A 22,962-nucleotide genomic window follows, 5' to 3' on the forward strand; every position below is an offset into this window, starting at 1 on the left:
CTCGCTCGTATTTTCGTACGCAGCTAAAAATCCGCCCCAAACTCAGGCGACCCCTCCTCTAACTAACGAGCGTGCCAAATAGCGAGCGTACATCCCCGAAATGGCTTGAAGGGAACGCACGCACAAGTACAAACCGGAAGTGGCCTTGTCAGATTCCGATTACCTGCTCGTTTTTTCGGCCTAACTCCCTCAATCGTATCATGCCAATCAATGTATCAATTAGGTTTTTTTTTGTTTTTTTTTCAACACAATGCAATAAACTTTAATCTTGTCCGTGTTTGTATTTGCTCGCAGATTACGTACGGCTGAAACCTTCGCTTTTATTGTTCAAAAGACATGTTAGCCCCAATTAAACAATTGTTCTATTTGTTTGTCTCCCCACAATTTTTCTGTGGTTCATTTCTTTATTTAAATTTGCTTACGCATGTCACTGCATCAAGCCTATCATAACTCTCAAGAGATTTGTGGCCCTGTCGAACACATGACTCATACACTAACCAATAGAATTTGTCCTGTTAATTTCCCAAATACATTAGCCAATCAAATTTTTTTGGGGTGCTTTATTAAAAATATTTTGACAAAAAAACACCATTGCCATCATGAGATCCGCCGCATTCACCAGGCGTGAACTGCTGGTGCTGACGGAGGTGATGGACAGGCGTATCACCAGTCAGCCTCCACCCATCTCCAATAGGCGCAAGCGTTCCGCATATGCGGAGGTACGTCGACGCCTGCGCTCCTTCGGCTCACGCCGACATATTGGCCAGCTGGAGCGCAGGTGGTCGGACCTGCACCGGCGGACGCCCCGCTTGCTGGCATGCTTTCGCATGCAGATTGCGGAAAGTAAGTGTTCTGGACTGTGGTTTTGAAGTTTATCTTGTGGGCCCTAACTGCGTGTGCATGTTTTCATGTCTGTCCTATTGAGTCATTGTAGTCATATCTGCATGTGCATGTTTTCATGTCTGTCCTATTGAGTCATTGTAGTCATATCTGCATGTGCATGTTTTCATGTCTGTCCTATTGAGTCATTGTAGTCATATCTGCATGTGCATGTTTTCATGTCTGTCCTATTGAGTCAATTTTTTTTTTTGTTTGGATTCCTGTTGAAACTAACCACAATATTTTTGTCATTTTTAGGGGCACAGCAAACACTATGGCGGCATCGCCACACAAGACGCCGGTCCCGGCCCCTCTCTCCAACCCCCAATTCGTCTATTACCCCCTCCTCCCCAGACCCTGTGGCCGAAATTTCAGGCCTACTTCCCCTCCAGCCCAATTCCCCCTCTCCTCCATCCGTCCCTCCTCCAAATACCCCCTCCCAGGATTCCTCAAACACCTTGCCCCTAGGGTTGGGGAATGTAGCCACCTCCGAGGTGGTCCAGGGAGTGGCTTCTGGCTCTGTCGTTTTTGAGAACGGTATGTTTTTAAAGTTTATTTTGGACACCACAAACTGTTTGTATGTAATCATGTGTCGTCCCCATTTTTTATGCCTTTTTGTCACCTTAGGGTATTTTTGGGGGTTGTCTTTACCTGTTCCTGCTGATGTCACTATACACATATCACACCTGTGTGCCTTTTTTTTAGGGCCCTTGTATTTTTGCCCTTAGACATTTTGGGGTGCTGGGTTTTATCCGTGTAATGTTTTTTTGGCCCACAAGCTTGTAAGTTTTGGTTTGCTTGTTTTGTGTTTTTTTACAATGTTGCTTCATTATCGATTTATTAATCCCCAAACTTTTGTCACCCACAGAGAAACAGAGGCGTCGGGAAGAGCTAGTGAATTGTGTGGGCCGTATGCGGGAGCAGGTCACCGGGCTTATGCAGGGCCTTGACCATCTGTTGGTCCTCCTTAGGAATTAGTTTTTTTTTAATTTTATTTTCGAATTGTTTCATAATAAATCAGTTTTAAATCAAGCTCTGTCTCATGCGTTTGGAGTAAATCCAAGATTCTTTACACTGACATAAGTAGACTCTTCAAGCAAGGATTGCCACAGAATCTCACTACAGATTGTGTGTTGTATTTTGAATGCAAACAGGCACAAGAAACACCTCCCAGTACCAATGTCATTTTCCTTTATTGCGGTGGTCAACATGATAGTTTACACCATTTTTCAGGTTCCTATTTGGTGGCCAAACTGCTTAGGACAATCTTACGAAGGCAACTGATTGTACAGGATTCCTTGTTGTGTTGGTTAGTACCCCGAAAACATATTACATTTTAGCTCCACTTGCTTCATTACTGGGTTACCCCTTAGGTAAAATTAACGTTTGGGAGTTTGCTTACACTTGCTTCAAACGTGCCCAAAAAGGAAACAAATTACACTCTCCAAATATTTATTCACAACAGAAATCAAAATACAAAGTGGTCACTCACAAACAAAACACACAGTGATAATCAGAAATACACCACATACCAAAAACACGAAACAAACACACAACAAATCAAGAACTGGTTGACGAAGGTCCATGCCCACATGATTTAAAAAATATGGCGTTGCAATATTGGTGTCAGAATATATTCCCGAAGTTTCCACAGAAAGGTTTCGGAAGGGTAGTAGGAATTAGTCATCGTGGGAGTGCCAAAGATTATGCAAACAAACAGAAGATGGTGCAAGAATTAATATCAAAAAAGATGAACGTTAAAAAACCGTAACACATTGGGTATACACACTGTTGTTTGGTCAATAATTACCTAAAATATCGGGCCACCACATCATCGCGTATGGCCCCCCCACATACTGACCTCCGACCAACCTCGGGGGGGCCATCCTCAGGTAAGGCATCCTCTGGCTGCATTGGAACACCACTCCTTATGGCGATGTTGTGAAAGATCCCACACAGGACCACAATTTTCGAAACCATATCCGGCAAATACATGAGCTCGCCACCAGAGAGGTGGAGGCATCTGAATCGGCCTTTTAAAAGGCTGATACAGCGCTCCACCACTTGCCTGGTGGCTGTAAGTGCGGTATTAAACTCACTTTGTGGACCTGGTGTGGGAGCCAAATAAGGAGTGAGCAGCCAGGGCATGCAAGGGTATCCACTGTCTCCTGTGAAAAAGAATAGACAACATCAGGATCACTGTGTATCAAGCTTAACATTGTTATGTACTAAAGGTCTACACTTACCCAGAAGCCACGCATCACCAGCTTGTAGGTTGGTTAATTTGTGCCATATCCCTGATTGCCGGATGACGAAGGAGTCAGGTGCACTTCCTGGTAATTTTGCATTCAGGGACAGGATCTGGAGGGAGGCATCACATACCACCATTACATTCAGGGATGATAGTGTTTCCTGTTTCGAAATATGGCCTCCAGCCGTGCTGGAGGCTGAAGTGGTATGTGAGTACCATCCACAACCCCTATGATGTGTGGGAAGCCAGCTATTTGGTAAAAATTGGCCTTGGCCACACTAAGGGCACCCATATCCAAAGGCATTTGAATAAAATGATGGAGGTGCTTGAAAAGTGCCTCCATCACTGCCCTCAGGATCCGGGAAAAGGAGGATTGTGAGATGCCCGCCACTATTCCCACCGTTGTTTGAAACGATCCTGAGGCACAGAAATGTAACACCGCCATAATTTGCGTAAGTGGTGGTATTGCTGTTGGACTGTCAATTTGCCGCTCAAGATCACTCTATTAATGAGAGAGTGTCTATGATGATTTTGGGAGGAAGACGGTAGCGTCTTAAAACCTCATCATCGGGCATTCCAAAAAGGGTGACACGTGTTCGAAATATCTGGGGCCTTGCACGCCTACGATGCCTACGCCTGGGACGAGATTGAGGTTGGTCGGCTTCCGGGAGCATGGCCAGAACAATCCACCCAAGATCAACCTGAAATGGCAAGATTGGAACTCCAACCAAGGTAACCTCCAACAATCCAAAAACGCCACCTCGACTCGAGACACACCAAGCCATAAATAGTGTTTCGTTTCCCGCACAAATTAAGGAGGGATCATAGGAACACACAATCAATGATGCGGCCGCAAAATAAGGACGCATGTATAAATACGTCACGAAAACACATTTAAATTCTGGTGTATTTCTTGTTTGGACCTCAGACATGGCGACAGACCAGGGAAACAATGCCCAAGAGTCAGGCGGTAAGTCTTTCATGCATATTGTATCAATGATTAATTTGAAACATAAGATTGGGCAAGTTGTGAATTTGTGAAATCTGAATATTTACACAAATAGGTGAGGAGGATGACATGGAAGAGGCTGCTGGGCCCAGTATTCCGGCCAAAGCTGCAAAAAAAAAAAGGCAGCCACATTTCACAAGAAAGGAGATGGAGGTTTTGATACAGAAGTGTGTGGACATCCTGCCACAGGCAGACAGGAATAAGAGTCTAAGCCAGAAGTGGAGAATGTGGGAAGAGGTAGCCGTTGCTGTCAATAGGGTGGGTGATTATGTCCGTCTAGCCTGGGATGTCAAACGGCGGTAAGTAAACACTTGCCCCCCCTAAAAACAAACACCATTTTAAACAAAAGGATAATGGCTTCCATTTTTTCCCACAGATGGGCCGACTTCAAATATCGCCTAAAGCAAAAACTCGCGGACAGGGCTAGGCATGCAAGGGGGACAGGTGGGAGTCCCACCCCTGTCTCATTGGAGTTGACGGATTTAGAAGAGCTGGCACAGGGGTGTGTGCAGCCTGTGGAGGTGTTTGGCGTGTCCAACATGGATATGGACATGCCAGACTTTGCGGCTCCTCATGTTGTCCCAGGTAAATCTTTTGATGTCACCAACTCTGAAATGTTAGTGGGCCAATATGTAGATTCTAATGTGAGTCTTTTCTCATTTTTCCTAACAGAGACACAGGCGGATGAGTCTGCTCCAGAGGGGAGCCTTGGCCGCCGAATTTCTGCTGGCTCGGCAGGGAGGAACCAGTACATCCGGCTGAGGACCCTGCAGAAGCCAGTCCAGGGCAATCCCCCTCGCAGGCAGTGTCCCTCCTCACAGAACTCAATTTCAAATCGGATTTCCATACGGAGATTCTGCAGAGGATGGACGCCAGTCTGGTACGGGTGGCTGAGGCCCTAAAGCAAAATGCTGCGGCCAACGTGACCATTGGTCAGGCCCTGGTGGAAAATACCAGGGCCAACATCCGCATCGCCAATGCCCTGGAGCAGCTCGTTCGCCAGCACATGGTGGAGCCGACCTCCCTTCCTGCCGGAACATCAGGATCCTCCACCTGGCACAACATCAGCCAATCCTCCAAATGTGCCTAGCCCTGTGCCTAGTCCAGAGGCCACAACATCTGCCTCTGGACAGGCCAGCCCGATGACATCCCGGACCCGGTCTGGCGCCCTCCCTCCCCCATCCAAACGGGTGAAAAAACGGTGACAGCAATGGTGACTTTTCCCACAATCCTTCTGTGCTTGGCTCATATTCCTTTCTGGTCAAAACTACCCTCTCCTTTCTTGTGAAATGTTTTTAATTTTTTGTTGTATGTTTATGTCAACAGTTATGTTGGGCCAATTTGTTTGATTTTGGGACTGATCTTTGCCAAAAAAAGATGTCCCCTAATTTTTTATTAATTTAGTTTTAGTTTGACCAATAAATTGACGCCAAAAATCTGACATTGTATTGTGACATTATTGTACAAATGGGTTACATTTAATCCTGGCCCAAAAGGAAAAAACTTGCCAAAAAAAAATAAATAATTTTTTATAAAAAAGGGCTCTTTAAGGAACGTTTAAAAATTCATATAACGAGGCAAATTCAAGAGGCAAAAATAAAATGGTGAGAAAATTAAAACATGATGACATTATTGTTACAATAGGCCCTAACCACCAAATTGAGGCCAAAATAAACCCCCACAAATGTATGCAAATTGATTGTGTCATCCTGACATTAGCAGCTCTGATTTCCACCTGCGTACGGTTTTGTGCTATCCCAAAAAACGGATTTCAAAACACATACCGAGCCGGTTTTCAATCCAACACTAATTGCTTTTCAAATCTCCCGCGATTAATCGCAACAACATCGTGGAGTCCCGGGACGGAGGAGAAGGACATCGCCAATGTGGTCGAGTAATCCAGACCCTAAGCTGTGCGAGCATTTTGAAGGGAAAGAGGATCATCCAGTGACGTATGAGTCGGTCCGAACACATTTTACGCTCGCATCTGCTAATGTATGTACGCCCCAAAAACGCCTCGCCACGCCTGCGTTTTTCCATCTCCACCCCCGTCAACACCCAAAAACGCCCTGTTCTGTCAATCACATTTGACATGTCACTTCCTGTACGCTATTTGACGAATGAGACCAAAAAAACTCGCAATCTGCCGTACGCACATGCGCAGTGTTACACCGACGCATGCGCGGTTATTCAACATCGGAACGCAACGAGCGTACTGCTGTTTGCGAGTGGCTCTGAATGAGGGCCTTGGGCCCCAACTCCATTTGCTGAACACAGCACGAAACTTACAAGGAACCTCCACCATGTGTCACTGTTACCTGCAGACACTCATTATTGTGCCGCTCTCCAGTGAAGTGATATGTTTTGTTACCTAAATACTTCCAGACCCTTCTGATTTATTTGGTGCTACTACTCAATAGAACTTTGCCTCATGAGGATACTTTTACAGCAGAACAACAGGAGACCTTGACTTCCAGGCATTCTACTCTTGGATTGTGGCTTCTTACAGGTCAAAGGTTTAATCCTCTTGCTTTAAGCAAGCACAGGTCTATATGTTTCCCACAACCCAACCTCTCAGAAGTGGAACGCAAGCACCAAAGGGAAAATTAACTCTGGGGCTGATTTAGAGTCCCCGCACCCTAAACCTAACCCTCCCGGGGTGGTGCCTGTCCCTAACCTCCCCCAGGGGTGCCTAAACCTAACAACCCCTTCCCACACCCTAATCCTAACCCTCCCGGGGTGAACCCTACCCCTAAGTCCCCCCGGGGGTCCCTAAATCTAACCCACACCCACCCTGTGGCTAAACACTAACACTGCCCAGCTTACCTTCGTTGGGGAAGCCATCTGTCTAGATTCCGACATTGAGATACAGACGGGCATTAGGATTTTGATGCTTGTTTTTAGTCCCGTGTCTGTATTTAGACGCTGGGATTTAGTCAGACGGCTTCCCGACCGTATCATATATATATCATCCCCACAGAGCGGCACTCCAAGCTGACCAATAAATCCACACTTAGGCTTGATAATATCAACGTTTCAAAGCTTATATTTCTGGCATTTTCATCAGGCATTGAAACGTTGATATTATAAGCCTATGTGGATTTATTGGTCAGCTTGGAGTGACGCTCGGTGGGGATGATACAAGGTTAATCATGTGCAGGCAACCAGCCAAGTAACTATGTAATAGGGAGTGCCAAACCACTTGTGTATAAATATATTATATATATATATACAGTATGTATATATATATATAAAATATAAGTTTTGTGCAAATCCGCTACTCATAAATTATATCACTCTGATTCTTTCATTTGGATAGGTTTGCATTCCTGCAATGCGTGGTCCTTGCCGTCAGTTGGCTCTTGTCTTGGGGTCAGAGCTGGAAGCTTTGTTCAACCCCTCTTACTTCCTTAATCTTTTATTTTGATTGGCATGTGCTCTGCATGTTGTTGGACTCTTTTTGTACCTAGGGGTATCCACCATCAAGGGTCCAGGTTGATCATTCTTGTGGTTCTTCTTGGTTGGCTGCAGCTGCATTTTCACTGTCTTTGGATGTGGTGCAGGTTCTTGAGTCTTGTTCTCATATTATTCCATGCTATAACAATTTTTATAGGTGCTCTCTGTTACACTCTGTGTTTTCGGAAGGGTTCCCTGGGGTGGTTCAGGGCAATTTTTGTGCTTCTCAGCTTGCCATGTGACTGTCCGTTCTATTTTCATACATTGTTATGGTTATCTGTTGTTCTCTGCACCCTTTTTTCATGTTGGTCGCAGAGTTCGGCAAGTTCTCAGCGCCTTCCCACCCGGGGAGGTCAGTTTTGGGGCGTCCCCACTGTATATGCTCCGGTGTCCCTTTCTACTTCAGGGTCCATAGGGTATCCACAGGATACCTTGGGGTATAGGTGTGACGTCAGTCGCAGGGCACCAAAGAGTTAAGCTTTCAGCCTCCCAGGATGCACTAGGTCCCCCTCCTATACCCCGCCCCCGAGCCAAGGCATCTCAGTGTAGTTTGGTGCCCGGCCGGAGTCAGGTGCACCTGTTGGAGTGGGGGCTAGAAGAGCCCCTGAAGCTTTTTCTTCATGCAGCTGTGGCTGCACATCTGGATGAACAGCATGGACAGTCATGTCCATGCTGTCTTCCCTACACCCCGCCGGTACCAGAACGCCGGTACTGATCCAGGGAAGCTGGTGGGCATCTGGGGTCACAGCTAGCGGTGACCCCAGATGTTCCAGACCATGGCCGGATTCAAGGGGGACAGAGGTAAGCAGCGGGGTCCCGCGGTGGGTCCCCGCTGATCACATGGTCCTAAGTCCCCAGGCAGGGGGCTCCCTGGGGACTGGCTGCAGCGTGGAGCCAGGTGACCAACCTGCGCTTCCACTACCCCCTGGGACAGCGGACCGCAGCAGAGCGGTAGCGCTGCGGCGTCCCAGGGGTTAAATGCATGCCAGGGGAGCGCGCCTTCCCTGTCTCACAGCCGGCGCCTCCCCCGCTGCACACAGCCCTCTCTGCACTGTGCTGACTGGCCCTGTGTCAGCGCTCCTCCCCCAGGCCAGCCTTCTCTCTGCTCCTCGGCGGCCATCTTTTCTGAAGCATGGTGAACGCTGCTGGAAGCCTGCATTGGAAGCATCGTGGTCTGGGTCCCCCCGCATACCTCTCCTCCGCTGTGGTCAGGTCTGTGTATGTAGCGCTGTGTCCTACCAGGCCCTGTGTCTGTGTAGTTGAGTGATCAGTGCTGTTAGTGCAGGAATTGATTTTCTTTGCATTGTATGTGACTGTGCTAGCGCTGCTGCCTGTAACTTCTCTTCTCAAAACTGTCAGCTTTATTACTGTCCCTGTTCTTTCTGTTAAGCCCTTGCGGTGCGGTGCTGCAGGGTGGTCTCTCGCCTATTTAATATATAATTGGTGAGAGGGGTCACATACGTGGTGCCATCATGTCTGAAAGTGATTTTCCCCTCCGGCTACAGTGTACCACGTGTAAAGTACCGTTAGCGGAGGGGGAGGGTAGCGCGGAGGGCCTTTGCCGGCAGTGTTTGTCCATGGCGCGGCCTCTTACGGTTACAGCACCGGTACAGGAGCCGCCCTGGGCTTGTTTCGCTGAGGCGCTAACAGCTTTAGTGGACCAGTTAGCTCCGCAGCCCGCGTTTTCTCCGATGGGTTTGTCCCAGCAGTCTGTGGTGTCGTCACCCATGCAGGGTTTCCCACGACAATTGGTGGTACCCCACAGTCTCCCTATTTCCCCGCTCCCGGTTTCTCAGGAGCCAGCGTGGGTTAACTCCCTGACGAGTTCTGTACAGCACTTGTCGGATGTGTTGCAAGGGGAGTCTGTGATGCGTCCTCATAAACGGCTGGTGGCGTCTCTGTCCGCTCCTTATGAGGATGACAAAGGGACGTCTGATGATGGGGAGATTCTGGATCCTTACGATCAGGAACCTCTCCATACTAAGGACGCTGATGCTAAGTCCAAAGTATATATTACTGGACTTATTCGGGCAGTCCGCACAGCCTTGGTGATTGAGGACGAAGTTCCCCCAGCGGTAAGTATGCCTTTTTCAAAGATGTGAAGGGCGATGCCACAGTCTTTCCTCTTTCGGGTCAGTTGGTGGACCATTTAGAGGAGGCGTGGAAACAGCCTGGCAAAAGATACCAGCCGCAGAGATGCCTGGCGGTGGCTTATCCGTTCGTGGATAATTATTTTGCTAAGTGGGAATCCCCTCCACAGGTGGATTCTCACGTGACCCGTCTTGTCCATAGTGCCACATTGCCGATGCCATCCATGTCCTCCCTTAAGGATGCTACGGACCGCAAGGTGGAAATCTGCCTGAAGTCCGCTTATTCCCTTGCGGGGGGGGGGCAGCACGGCCGGCTATGGCCATTTGCTGGGTTGCCAGAGCGATGGAGCACTGGGCGGATTCATTAGAGGCTTCTTTTGATTCTGACTGTCCGGCCGAACAGGCGGAGTTGATTGGCAATCTCCGTGATTCGGCCACCTACATCAACGAGGCGGCTCTAGACATTAGTACTCTGGTGTCTAGAATTTCTTCAGCAGCGGTAGCTGCTCGTCGCACCTTGTGGCTGCGATCCTGGAAGGCGGACGCAGATTCCAAGAAGGGTCTGGAAGCGTTGCCGTTTACCGGAGAAGTTCTCTTCGGTCCGGATCTGGATAAGATTGTGGCCACGCTGGCGGCAGCCAAATCGGCTTGTCTCCCGTCGGCCGCTGCTCCTTCTGGTTCTGGACCATCGTCCTTTCGGTCATCTAGGGCCCAGGGCAGGCCCAAACCACAGTCGTTTCCTCGACAGGCTGGCCCTAAGAAATCGGTCAAGCCCCGGAAGCAGGCATGGAGTACCAGACGTCTGGCCCCCAAGCCAGATGACAAGCCTGCGGCCTGACGGTCCGGGCCTCCCTTTGGGGGATCCCAGGGTGGGAGGCCGCCTGCTGCAGTTTGCCCAGTGTTGGTCGGTCACTACGACAGACACTTGGGTTCTGGAGGTGGTCTCCCACGGGTACGCCCTCTCCTTCTGGCACAGACCCCCGGCTCGATTCTTCACCACGGGTCTACCATCAGACCGGAACAAGGCTACGGAGCTGCGGAAGGTATTGCACACTATGCTCCAGGCTGGAGTTATAGTGCCTGTTCCATTCTCCCAGAGGGGCCAGGGTTTCTATTCAAATCTTTTTTTGGTACAGAAACCCAATGGGTCGTATCGTCCGATTCTCAACCTCAAAGCACTCAACAAGTCTTTGCGGGTACCGAAGTTTCAGATGGAGACCCTACGGTCCATCATTCTGGCGCTGGAACCTGGGGACTACATGGTGTCATTGGACATACAGGACGCTTACCTGCATGTCCCTATTCTTTTGCGCCATCAACAGTTCCTCAGGTTTGCAATCCGCAGCGACCACTTCCAGTTTTGGGCGTTACCTTTTGGCCTGGCGACAGCACCGCGTGTTTTCACCAAGGTGATGGCGGTCATGGCGGCTTCTCTGCGGCTGCAGGGAGTCCGCATGTTGCCGTACTTGGACGACCTGTTATTGGTGGCGGGATCTCCAGAGCTCCTGTTACGCCACTTGGACCGGACCATTGCCCTGCTGCAACAGCACGGCTGGCTAATCAACTGGCAGAAGTCCACTCTAATCCCGTCTCGGAGGATTCTGCATCTTGGAGCCTTATTGGACTTGGGACAGCAAAAGATCTTCGTGACGGAGGAAAAGATCTCTGCTTTACAGTCGAGGGTGCGCAGTTGTCTGCACAGCCGCCGGGTGTCTCTACACTCGGCGATGAGGTTACAGGGCTCCATGGTGTAGGTGTTCGACATGGTGGAATATGCCCAGTTTCACTCCAGACCTCTGCAGCACCTGATCCTGTCAAAGTGGAACGGGCTGCCTCAGTCTCTGAAGTCCCAGACGATTGTGCTCACCCCGGAGGTTCGCCTGTCCCTTGCTTGGTGGTTACAGACGACCCACCTCAGCGAGGGACGTCCATTCTGGGTTCCAAATTGGGTCCTGTTGACAACGGATGCCAGTCTTCGGGGCTGGGGAGCAGTTTCAGGTCCACATCTGTTCCAGGGCAGGTGGACGCCGACAGAAGCGGAGCTTCCAATCAATATCTTGGAACTCCGTGCGGTCTTCAATGCTCTCCAGCAGGCACATCGGTTTCTCCAGGGTCACCCGGTACAGGTCCAGTCGGACAACGCTACCACCGTGGCCTACATAAACAGGCAAGGAGGAACCCGAAGTCGGGCGGCTCTCATAGAGGTGTCTCGGATCCTGGTTTGGGCGGAGCGCAATCTTCCGGCCATATCTGCGGTCTTCATCCCGGGAGTGCTCAATTGGGAGGCGGACTTTCTAAGTCGCCAGGACGTTCATCCGGGGGAATGGTCCCTGCACCCGGATGTTTTTCAACTACTGGTGGACAGATGGGGTCTTCCAGAGATCGACCTCATGGCGTCCCGGCACAACAACAAGTTGCCGGTGTACGGGTCTCGCACAAGAGACGAAGGGGCGTCTCTGGTGGATGCTCTGTCCGTCCGGTGGACGTTCCGGTTCGCATACCTGTTCCCTCCGGTCTCCCTTCTTCCACTGGTAATCCGGAAATTCAAACAGGAAGGAGGGACGCTCCTGTTGATAGCTCCCGCGTGGCCCAGACAGCACTGGTTCTCAGACCTTCTGGGTCTGTCCGTGGACAGTCCTCTGCGGTTGCCGCTACGACCGGACCTTCTGTCTCAGGGTCCTTGTCGTCACCCAGACCTGACTCGGCTGTCTTTGACGGCGTGGCTGTTGAGACGGCCATGCTGAGGTCCCGGGGGTTTTCCTGCTCTGTGGTGCGTACCATGTTGCGAGCTCGGAAACCGTCTTCCGCGAGGATATACCATCGCGTGTGGCATACGTTCTTCCAGTGGTGTCGACCGAGAGGTTATGCACCGCGGGAGTTTCGTCTGTCTCGGATTCTCGCCTTCCTGCAAGCGGGACTAGATCATGGGCCTTGCTTCTTTGAAGGTACAGGTTTCGGCCCTGTCTGTCTGGTTTCACCGTAGGATTGCTACAATCCCTAATGTGCGCACCTTTATGCAAGGTGTTGTCCGTATTCAGCCGCCCTTTGTTCCCCCTGTGGCGCCTTGGGAATTGGCTGTGGTCCTGAGGGCTCTCCAAGGACCGCCGTTTGAACCACTGGGCTCAGTGGATCTTAAATGGCTAACTGCTAAGACTGTTTTCCTTCTGGCTATTGCTTCGGCCAGACGTGTTTCTGAGTTAGGGGCTCTTTCTTGTAGACCCCCTTTCTTGGTTTTTCATGGGAACAGGGCAGTGCTCCGCACTCGGCCCGAGTTTCTTCCCAAACTTGTTTCCCAGTTTCATGTTAACGAGGAAATCGTTGTTCCGGCCTTTAACTCGCCGGGTCTTTCCGTGGGTGAGGCCTCTTTGGATGTTGTGCGGGCCTTAAGGACTTATGTTGACCGCACTTCTTCGTTTAGGAAGTCGGACGCTTTGTTTGTCCTCTATGGCTTTCGTAAAAAGGGTTGGCCTGCTTCAAAGCAAACTTTGGCAGCCTGGATCCGTATGGCTATTTCTGAAGCTTATCTTCATGAAGGCCTACCGGTTCCTCCTTCTCTGAAGGCTCATTCCACTAGGTCTGTGGGTCCTTCATGGGCAGCTCGACGTGGTGCCTCTGCAGTTCAGATCTGCAAGGCTGCTACGTGGTCCTCTGTCCATACCTTTGTGAGGTATTACAGGTTTGACACCTTCGCCTCTCAGGATGCTTCCTTCGGGCGGCGGATTCTCCTTTCTGCACAGGAGCGTCCCCACCCTTAAAGGATACTGCTTTGGGACATCCCCAAGGTATCCTGTGGATACCCTATGGACCCTGAAGTAGAAAATATGAGATATGGTAAGAACTTACCCTTGTTATCTCTATTTCTACGAAGTCCATAGGGTTCCACAGGACTCCCGCCCTGTCGCACCTGTGCTGCAGATGGGCTTTGCTCTGGTCACCGGTTTTTCCGTCTCCCTCTGGTAAGAATGTGATTCTTGTATGTGTCCAGATCTTTGTTCTCTCTCTTCCTTCTCCTCCTCCGGCCTATGGCTTGGTAACTAACTGAGATGCCTTGGCTCGGGGGCGGGGTATAGGAGGGGGACCTAGTGCATCCTGGGAGGCTGAAAGCTTAACTCTTTGGTGCCCTGCGACTGACGTCACACCTATACCCCAAGGTATCCTGTGGAACCCTATGGACTTCGTAGAAATAGAGATAACAAGGGTAAGTTCTTACCATATCTCATATTTTGTGGACGAAGGCGAAAATAGGATTTTGGTACTTACCGATAAATTCCTTTCTCCGATTCCATAGGGGACACTGGACGCCCTCCCAGTGCTGTTCCTTATGGCACTGTTGGCGACTTTTAGTTGCATCGTGGTTGTCTACAGAATGTAGTTCGGTTGTCACTTTGGTTGACTGTTCATGGTCTTGGACATTCTTGGTTGGTTGTCTCTCCTTCCTCTGTTGGCTGTGCACCCTGTCTCCACTAAGGCTTGGTTAATCTTAACTGAGGTCAGGTGGGGTATAGAGTGGGAGGAGCCAATTACACTTGTGAAGAAATTTAAAGCGCCAGGCTCCACTCTCTCACCCGTCTATACCCCACTGCGTATGCTCCAGTGTCCCCTATGGAATCGGAGAAAGGGAATTATCGGAAAGTACCAATATCCTATTATCTGTATGTCTGTCTCCTAATAAAATACTAGTTTTCCCCCAGTATGCTAAAGTGCTTGTAAAGTCGCATGGGTGCAAGGTACCAATAGATGGCACAAAAGTTTCTCTGACTAACTAGCGCTGAGTGGTCAAAAAAAAAAAAAGCTAACCTGTGCCAGCTGTCCTGCCAATATCTATAACACAGCCCTTCATTTTTCTACATATTCTTTATTTTTCTTTATTATACACCAGATACATTGTCCTATCTCTCCTGCTGAGAGACAGTGACTTTTTGGATAATGAAAACTGAACAGTAGTAAGCTGCATAGATCAGTGATGAACATACTGATGGAATGATGGCATAATATATGTTGGGAAGGTTATGTACAATGAGCAGTTGTATGACGCGCTCACATACAGCTAAAATGGGTGTGGAGGAATTAAAAGACATATAATTACAATGTACAAATCACAAAAGTACGCATCAAATTGAATAGATAAAATTCTTCACCCATTACATTCCCTAATTCTTACCCCCCAGCCCACTTTTATTACACTCACCGACTTCAATAGTGATTGAGTCTTTTGTACTGCGGTCATCCGCATGACAGGAATAGGAGTCCTCTTCCCCAGCTTTCACTGTCACTGTGAGTGTTGGCTGATAGGTGCCATTGGGATTGAGGAGCACCAGGGTGTCCTCATCAAAGGGAACAGCGTCTTCATTATTCTTTACCCAGGTGATGTTTGTGGATTGGGGGTGAGATCCGTTCACCTGACAGTGGAGTTTAGTGATGTTTCCTGACGTCTCCCTTGTGACCTTCACCTCTGGTGCTACTGAGAGGAAAACAGAGGAAGATGTAAAATTTCCCCAAATATAGTTCCACTGTACTGATATGGGATGTGTGCTGACAGTGTACCTATCACACAGGACTCTCAGGAGGATTTATTAGGGTCACCAGCCACATGATCGAAACTTACTCAGGGAGATCACATTGAGAACTTGGAAACATTCTCACTTTATAAACTTCATACTTAGGGGGAGATGTTGAAAATTGATGAAATGGAGAAGTGATAAAGTACCAACCAATCATCTCCTAACTCACTGTACAGGCTGGGGGCCTGATTCAGAGCCAGTCGCTAGATGCGTACGCTTGCACCCAGCGTATGCAAATCCAGCGCACGCCCAGCAAGGAAGGCGATCGCACGGCAAGGCATTAGCACGCCCACTATGTCTTGGCGTGCGATCACTTTGTGCATGCAGACGCCCACCAGCCATTCATAAGACGCCCACTTGCGCACGTCATCTCCAGGAAGCGCATGAACACATTGGTACATCGAGCACCATCGGCTGTGATCGCAGCGCTTAAGGATGACTATACCCTGCCGCAAGCACTACGAGCATTTAAAAGTGAAATCCCACCAAGTGACGTGTATTATGACGCTGCCTTTTAATTAAGCACGCCTCTGAAACGGCGTTGAAGTTCATAAGCACGCCTGCGTTCGCACCTCCACTCCCGTTACTAGTGGCCTGCCCCTGTTACCACCCATAAACGGCTTGACCTGTCACTCATTAAGCTGGGCTGTCTATGCTGGACGATCGGTTGCTTTCCCAATGCTCGCACTAGTTCACGCACGTGTAATGCGATGCATGTGCATGCACACATTGCGAAACATGGCTCGCTACGAGCGATTGCTTGCTAGAGAACGGGTCTGAATCAGGCCCTGTGTTTGAAATATGGCAGTTAGGAGCTGACTGGTTGGTACTTTCTCAGTCCATTTGATCATTTTTCAAGGCTTAGTCCATTTCCTCTTTGTATTATTACCCAGACTAGTGTATGATAGAAGAAATGCAAAATGTACACAGTATGGGGCCATCCAGTGAGCACAGAGACACATGTTTGTAACTTTAGATATTACTGCTCCCACAGGCTGCATAGCCGGAGGCTGCCATAGTCTGTGTTAAGATTCAAAGTGTTCTGATTATAAGTGTAAATACAATTTGATAACTAAGTCGGAGTTACGCTGGAGTTAAACTGGAGGAAAACGAAACTCAAAACCAGAACACTTTCTGAACAACAAGAAGCAACATACTTATGTGAATGAACAAAATCAACATCTTCTGCTGTATCCAGGCAACTACTTACTGCACTCACTGCTTGGACACTGCAAGTGCTCCCCTGTCTGTGTGCTGCTCTTGTTGATTGATCTTTGTTGATCAGAACACTTTGGACTGGATCAGCTCGGGTACATTGTAATTTTGTCCTCATTCATTTTGTATTGCCTTTTCCAATTGTGTCACATCTATCCACATTAATAATTTGTTTATAAACTAATTCCTGCACCCACTACTCACATACCTCTCCTTTATATATCACTTTTGGAGCTGCGCTCATACATTAGCAGCACTGTTCTTTACATGTATTTTTGAACATTTAACAACTTTAATCCACACTGACTCTATATCTCACTGTCTCTACATCACACAGCCTCCACATTACACTGTCTCTATATCACACTGACTCTATATCTCACAGCCTCCACTCCAGTTTACATCTCAATTATTACCTTGTCCACAGCATGAACACCCTTACTTCACACAACCCCCATATTCTATGTCCACATAATCCTCTACTTTATCCGTCCCTCTCTTCCCCCTCCTGTTTCCTCCACTTGCTGTTCTTCCTTTTTTTCTCTCATCAGTCTGCTTCCAACCCTCTGCTTCTTTCCCCCACTTCTCCTATACCTCCACTCTCAACCACCTCCCTCCATGGTCTTGTTACCCCACTACTAAGCCCCATTCCCTCCTCGTTCTGTCTGTCACCTCCAGGGCTGCCAAGAGAAATTCTGGGCCCGGGTACTGCAACATCCTGTGGGACCACATCATGTATGGCTGCACCCATTTGTGAGTGGGTCTAGCATGTGAGATGCACTCACTCACAGGAGCATGGCATAGCACCCAGCAGCTGGAACTAAAGTAGTCACTACTGTATTAGGATGGCGGGACAGTCCCATAATAGCTGCATTTCTTGTCAGGCTGTATATAGATGCTAAAATGTAACACACAAATTAAAGTGCTTCTACTTTACTTTGTACATCTCTCATGTAAATAACACAAACAATCTATTTTCTATCATAGAGATAGATGTATGAAGGACTTAATTTTTACATAACATCAGGTCGTCTTATACACACACATTCCGCAGCACATATCCTAACCCACTGCTCCATGCTCCTTCTTCACTATCTACCCCTCTGTGTCACCCCTGTCTGTCTGCCCTTCCCCTTTAGAATGTAAGCTCTCACGAGCAGGGCCCTCATCCTCACGTGCTTCTCCTCCCCCTACTTATAGTATAATTTACTCCTAACTCCCTACAATGGCACCTACCACCTGGTTGCTCATGTCCTGCTGCTTGTGTTTTGCAGCTGAGTTTATAACCTTGTCCTTGTCCTGCATTGTTTTGTATTACTATTAACTGTTTTTCTTGTGTGCTCATTTATGTACTGTGTAAGGCGCTGCGGAACCTTTGTGGCGCCATATAAATAAAGGATAATAATAATAATAATAATAATATTTATCAATTATTATTTGTGGGATATCCATTTTCAGGGGGTTCCCACAAATAATAAATATCCCAGGAATGAATGTACGGAGGACCACAGAAGATATCAGATTGCTGCAGTCTCCCATTATAGAAACCTATGGGGTCTGCTTTCTGGACGCATTTAGGAAGCAGCAGGACGAGGTGCATTGTGAAGATGGTGCTGCCCATTGTAGCCTATGGGTGACTTTCAGCAAGAGTTACTGGGAGAGGGATCCTAAATAATGCCTTCAGCGTTGCTTTTGTTCCTTATACATTTGTTCCTGTGTATGCTCTATTCTCTATAAGGGATATAGTTACTAAAATGGGAGTTTTTAGAAGTGGAGATGTTGCCCATAGCATAGGTATGTAAAGTGATTGTGGCAACATTTTATGACATGCACCAACACCACATACAACATACAACATACACAGAGTGCTATAAATTACAATCAGTCAAAACTCTATTTGTGCTTTTCCAGGTTAGTCTAGATAATTCATATTAAATACAATCTGGGTGGGGGCACTATTAACTCACAGGTAACGAGGGGTTACACTCGTATAGATTATTTCTGAGCCACTTCTATCTTGAACATCTATTGGATGCGATGAAATGGCAAATCATGGGTTCAGATCATGCATCTAGCTCCTTTATATTATGTATACACCCCCTCCCCCCACCTCATCATTGGCATTGGGAGGTAAACAGCAATTTCTCAGGGACTTTAAAAGTGATGTTGCCCATAGCAACCAATCAGATTCTAGCTATTATCTTCTAGAAGGTGCTAGTTATATGTAAAGTAGAATCGGATTGGTTGCTATGGGCAACCACACTTTTAAAACTCACTTCTACAAAATCTCACTTTAGTAAATTTACCCCTAGGTCTCAGTTTACGGAATCTATAGACAATTACATCACATCCAATGTGTCTGATGATGTCTCTCTAGTTTCAGTGTGGGAGGCCCATAAATGTGTTATCAGGAGCAAGTGAATATAGGGCCTGATTCAGAGCCGTTCGCTATTTGTGGTCGTTCGTTTAAAAACAAGGGGTGGCTATTCAAATGATCCGTACGCACATTGCAGTCTGTTCACACCTCTAAGTCTGAACGAGCGTGCAAAACATACGCTCGTTTATTTGTTAAAAACGCCCCCTGGCCGCTCGCACCATACGTCATGTCCGCTATTTATTAGATTAATCGAGTACATCGACCAGCGTATGAACTGCTCGCTATTCTTGTGGTTGGTGTTTGCTACCACAAATTTGCGAGCAGTTCTGGCTATAAAATAACCCAGTGACGTGGTCAATGACGCTGCTGTTTTAAATATACACACCCATAAAACGCCCGTTTTGACCTTTAAGCACGCCTGCGTTCGGATCTCCACTCCCCATTTTCAAGCACCTTCCCCTGTTACCACCCACATACGCCTCATTCTGTCACTCAAAATAGCAGGCACTCGCTATATTGCGTACCAACGATTTTCGGCCGCACTGACTGGTTCGCGCATGCGTACTAAAAACCGTACGCATGCGCAGATGTGCAAACATCGCTCGGAACGAGCGTACTGCCGCTAACGAGCGGCTCTGAATGAGGGCCATAGTTAGGAACACTTGTTTAAAAAAAAACACAAAATACAGGGACCAGGGACCAGAGCCGTAGCTAGTGCTCTGAGCACCCTGACATCATGACGTCACACATAAGGGAGACGGGGCCGTCGGCTTCAGTAGCTCAAGCAGTGCCCGAAGCATCTTTAAGATGCTCCGGACAGCTGTAATTATGGAAGGGTACCTCCTACAGAGCCCTGCGCTCTGCGCGGCCGCACCGGCCATGCACCCCTATTTATGGCCCTGGCAGGGATGCTTTGCCCTCCAAAATAAAAATGCTAGAACTGGCCCATAAGAGTACTCTAGTGCAATTGCAATAAGCTAGAGAATCATTTGATTCCTTACTTATTGAAGGAGTTAAAAGAGCATATAGGCGCCGTTGACACAAGTATTACCAGTGGGGTGAAAACCCACCAGGATGCTGGCGAGGGCTCTCGGAGCACAATGGTGCTTGACCTATATTCAAAAACTCAAGGATCCTGTGGGGGCTTCTCCATGCTACTGAATGTAAGAATTCAGAACTCTTTAGAATGTAAGCTCTATCTAGCAGGGCCCTCTACCCTCTTGTGCATCTCCTTACTCCCCACTAGGGCACCTAACACTTGGGGCCCTGTTCAATTAGATGCAAAAAGTTGCATTTCAACTTGAACAGGAGACTCACAGCTGAACCAGAAACACATGTGAACGCTATCACCGGCACCTGAGCAATGCATCTGCAAGGTAGAAAAAGGAGGATGCACCAATCCTGTGCCAGCAGAGGTGATGTCAGCCAGATGGCCACATCATCAATTTGGTGGTTCAGAATTTTCTTTAAAAAAAATGAAAGGGTCATGCAGGAGATGCTGTCTGTGGCCATTACAATTTGTGGACATTCATAAATCATAACATTAAAATGTCAGGCAGCAATGCCCCAAACAGCACATAATGCAAGGAAAAAAGGTGCAAGATGGAATTGTCCATGGGCCCTCCATCCCACCCTTATGTTGTATATATGAAACAGGACATTCAAGGTTTAACAAACCAATCACTTCAGCGACAGTGACTGCCACTTGCGGCTGAAATGATTGGTTTGAAAGGTCTTCCTCATGGAATTTGTAATTCATTTTGACGAACATCATCTTTTCCACATTTTGGGGAAGTAATCTCCTACGACGATCACTGACAAGGTTCCCAGCTGCGCTGAAAACTCTTTCAGAGTACACACTGGAGGGTGGGCAACTAAAGTACAGCAAAGCCAGTTTGTGTAAGGGACTCCAATTTGCCTCTTTCCTGCCAGTAGTGAAACGGACTGTGTGACATGCCTATTTGGATGCTATCCCTAAAATAATCATCCACCATTCTCTGAACGGTGACCATATCAGACAAAGTCACGGTAGACATGTCACTCATTGTAGGTAGTTCTTTCAGACCCAACCAGATGTCATTAGGTTTTGCTGACTGATCTGCATCACCACCAGCAGTGGGTCTCTTAGGAAAATTACATTTTTTCCAGGCAGCCGCAGAAACAAAAGGAGGAGATGCTGCCATGTCATGTTCTGCTTGAGCTTTGCATCTTTTCAGATTTATATCCATTGGAAAGAAAGATACAAGGTATGACTTAAATCTAGAATCAAGTATGGCCGCCAAAATATAGTGATCTAATTTTAAGAGATTGACGACCCTTGAATCCTTGCAAAGCGAATGAAGGGCTTGATCTACAAGTCCGACAAACTTAGTGGAATCATTCAATTTCAACTCCTCCTTCAGTTTCTCCAGCTGCTTTTTCAAAAGTCTGATTAGGGGAATGACCTGACTCAAGCTGGCAGTGTCTGAACTAACTTCACATGTATCAAGTTCAAAGGGTTTAAGAACCTTGCACAACATAGAAATTATTATGCTTGACTAAGGTGCATTCCTGCTCCTTTTCCTAGGGAGCTCCGTCGTGCGCAGGCGTGAGACCCGCATAGCGACAGCCAAGCTGTCGCTCCGGGTCTCGCACCAAAGGGGGCGTGCTGTCGATGGTGACTGACAGCACGCCCACTTTGGTGGGCGTGCCGGGGGCGTGGCTGCCAGATGGAGGTGTTCCCATGGGAACGCCTACCGTCTGGGTCCGGCCCCACTGACATCACTAGGGATGTCAGTGGGAGTGATTTTGGCTCTGATAGAGCCAAAATCACTCCAGGGCTTGCGGCCACGAGACCCTACCACAGGGTCTCGTCGCAAGCCTGATGGTCGCGATGGTCTTGACCATCGCTACCATCATCATGGACGCTCGCTATAGCTGTGGGTGGTAACCCACAGCTATGTGAGTGTCCATGAGGCCGCTCCAAGTTGAGGTAGGAGGGCCCTGATTCAGAGTGAGCGCTCTGGTCAGAGCGTCCGGCTCTGAATCAGGCCCTGTGACTTTTCTGAGCACACAGTTGGTTCCGGTGTCTTACTCATCTTAACAATTTTTTTTTTTATACCTCTCCTACATGCAGAGGGGCTTAAATCATCACAACTATTTATCACCAGTCATAAATAAAGGCCTAGGCCTTATCCTTTCCTTGCCACTTCGTGTAGTGAATGCCATATTGACAATTTTTTGTTTCTCTAAATCTGACTTAGCTTTCAATTTTTTTAAAACTGGGGAAGAGCACCCCTGAACGAGGCAGCATCCCCTTGATAAACAACACAGGCAGCACCCCTGCGCAGCTACAATGCTGATAAGTGTAGCCAATGTGCACACACACAGAAAAAAAACACTTTACTTAAAAAAAATTCACACTGGAGGTGAAGAAAGCACCCCTGATGGACAGAGCACCACATGGACAACACAGCAGCACCACTTTATGGACTGCAGTGACATAGGAGCCCCTCTTTTGTCTGCAGCATAGCTCCCATAGAGTATAGACAACAACATAGCCCTTATGGACAACAGCACAGCCCAGCCAGCCCCTCTGGACAACAGCAGCCAGTCCCTATGGACAACAGCCAGCCCCTATAGACAACAGCAGCCAGCCCCTATGCACAGCAAAAGCATAGCTGCACAGCCCCTCCCTTGCGTCTTCACTCGCCACAGCCGGAATGAAAGTGGCGGCGAGCGCGGGGAACCTTTACACAATCCAAAACCCATGAGAATCCAAGTCAGGCGGGAAAACCCAAGCCGGTCTTGGATCCGACTCAGATCTGCAAATTTCGGGTGGGTTCGGTCCTCTTAGAACCGATGCCGCTCATCTCTAATATATATTTTGGTCGTGTGCCCTGTGACTCTGTGCCCCGTGACGAAGGTGCTGTGTGCACCGAAATGGCCGTCGGGCAATCTCCATACCACCATGGCTTCTTACCTGTTTTTGTAATGTATTACCTTATATGCACTCGATGCATTTTCTAATATGTGACCCAGGGTACTAATTGAAGCCATTGTATATGTTCAATACAACTTTTCTATTTTCATACTATGCATTGTGTGCTAGTTTTTCCTTTTTGGATATACTACAATATTACATA

The sequence above is a fragment of the Taudactylus pleione genome, unplaced genomic scaffold (genome assembly GCF_031769625.1).
Source record: "Taudactylus pleione unplaced genomic scaffold, aTauple2 ptg000277l, whole genome shotgun sequence".
NCBI classification, from domain to species: Eukaryota; Metazoa; Chordata; class Amphibia; order Anura; family Myobatrachidae; genus Taudactylus; species Taudactylus pleione.